Source organism: Eptatretus burgeri, chromosome 1, assembly GCF_056783735.1.
Source record: "Eptatretus burgeri isolate ZD-2024b chromosome 1, Ebu_testis_v1, whole genome shotgun sequence".
Lineage (NCBI taxonomy): Eukaryota > Metazoa > Chordata > Myxini > Myxiniformes > Myxinidae > Eptatretus > Eptatretus burgeri.
The window spans coordinates 164,972,340-164,974,606 of NC_140961.1; the positions used below are offsets into that span (position 1 = coordinate 164,972,340).

Here is a 2,267-nt window from a genome sequence, read left to right on the forward strand (position 1 = left end):
GTATTGTGTGTCAAGACGGTAGGGAGATGGGTGCTGGCGATTCCTTGCCTCTATACCGAGGGGTTTTATGGCGAGTCAGCACGAATAGGTGCAAAGTGGCGGTACGAAGATGGATTGATAGAATGTATATGGCGCCTTGAATGTTCAGCGGGGGTAATGAGTTATTCTCTTACCCCGAGGAGAAAAAGTAGTATGTGCTCATGACCAAGACCAGGTCTGCGGGCACAACTATCATAGCCAAATGCCTCGTCATCTAACTAGTGACGCGCATGAATGGATGAACGAGATTCCCACTGTCCCTATCTACTATCCAGCTAAACCACAGCCAAGGGAACGGGCTTGGCGGAATCAGCGGGGAAAGAAGACCCTTTTGAGCTTGACTCTAGCCCGATTCTGTGAAGGGACTTGAGAGGCGTAGAATAAGTGGGAGGCCCGCCGGGGCTCGCGTGGTCCGACCCCGTGAGGGGCGCAGGGCGCGCGTTGTCGCCGACGCGGAGCCGCCGGTGAAATACCACTACTTTTACCGTTCCTTTACTAACCCGGTGAGACGGGGAGTGCGGGCCCCCTGGTCGGGGGGTCCCGCATTTCTGGTGCGAAGCCCAAGGGTCGGTCGGCGCGGCGCGCCTTCGCGTGCCTCGTGTGCGCGTCGCACGCGCTCGCCGGCGAGCGGCTCGGGCGACCCGCTCCGGGGACAGTTCCGGGCGGGGAGTTTGACTGGGGCGGTACGCCTGTCAAACGGTAACGCAGGTGTCCTAAGGCGAGCTCAGGGAGGACGGAAACCTCCCGTAGAGCAGAAGGGCGAAAGCTCGCTTGATCTTGATTTTCAGTACGAATACAGACCGTGAAAGCGTGGCCTCGCGATCCTTTTGACTTTTTGGGTTTTAAGCAAGAGGTGTCAGAAAAGTTACCACAGGGATAACTGGCTTGTGGCGGCCAAGCGTCCATAGCGACGTCGCTTTTTGATCCTTCGATGTCGGCTCTTCCTATCATTGCGAAGCAGAATTCGCCAAGCGTTGGATTGTTCACCCACAAACAGGGAACGTGAGCTGGGTTTAGACCGTCGTGAGACAGGTTAGTTTTACCCTACTGATGCTTTTGTCGCCGGGACAGCAACCCCGCTCAGTACGAGAGGAACCGCGGGTTCAGACACTTGGCGCATGCGTCTGGCTGAGCAGCCAGCGGCGCGAAGCTACCATCTGAGGGATTATGGCTGAACGCCTCTAAGTCAGAATCCCTCCTTGGGCACGGCGATACTGTTGCGCGTGGGGCTTCGGCCGGGACAGCGTATACGACTCTTGAGCCGGCGGTCCCCTCCGTTGAATTTCGGAGGGCGGCTTCCGGCGCGGTCCTCCGCACGGCATCGGTTTCGAGGGTCGCCCGATGAATCTTGCAGCGCGACCCTCTCCGAGCGCCGCTCGCACAGCACGACGGTGGGGCGCCATGCGCCGAATGACTTGTAAACGACCTGGATACGGCTCGGGGTGTCGTAAGTAGCAGAGCAGCTTCGTCGCTGCGATCTATTGAAAGTCATCCTTCGAGCTAATGTTTCGTCCGAGCGATACACGGTGGAACGGTGCACCGGTGCACTGCGAAGCGCGAAAGGCGCTTGCCTCCGAGGGCGATGCGGACGTGGGTGCCGGCACTGACCGTCTCTAGGTGCTGTGTGCTTCGCGCGAGTGTACTCTCGTCGTGGCTGCTGCGTTTTTTCATTTGCTTTTTTTTACTCCTTCTGAGCAGCTTCCGACTGCAGAGGCTCGACCGGCGAGCACCGAACTTCTTTAGGTTGCTGCGTGCGGTTGTCGGTCTCGTGGCCGTTTGCGGTGTGCTCGATGTTGCATGACAAGTAACAGCTTGGGACGGGGTCCTCCACAAGGTCCCCGTCGCACGGGCGTGTGTCGAGCGTGAGCGGACGAAGGGAGGGCGAGGACAGCACACAGAACACAGCACACAGATGGCAGACAAGAGAGGGGTTTTCTCCACAAGGACCGTTCGTGATTCGTGACCGGTCCGTCAATATCACCGCTGTCACCAGGTGGACAGGTCCTTCTTCACAAGTACCGTTTTTCCCCGGTCCCTCAACACCGCCACCGTCAGCAATAACAGGAGTCAGTTGAGCGCCATCCGTCTCTTTGACGGTGAAGAGAGAAGACACAAGAGACAAGAGACAAGAGAGGGGCGAGGGTGCTTCGAAAGAGAAGAGAAGAGAGGAGAGAAGAGAGAACAGAAGAGAGGAGAAGAGAGAAGAGAAGAGAAGTGACGGTGACCTG

At 57.8% G+C, this 2,267-nt stretch overlaps 1 pseudogene; it reads left to right on the forward strand.

Moving 5' to 3' along the window:
• The first annotated feature begins 345 nt into the window (after positions 1-345).
• Positions 346-1,549, forward strand: LOC147035936 (28S ribosomal RNA; annotated as a pseudogene).
• Positions 1,550-2,267: the final 718 nt, after the last annotated feature.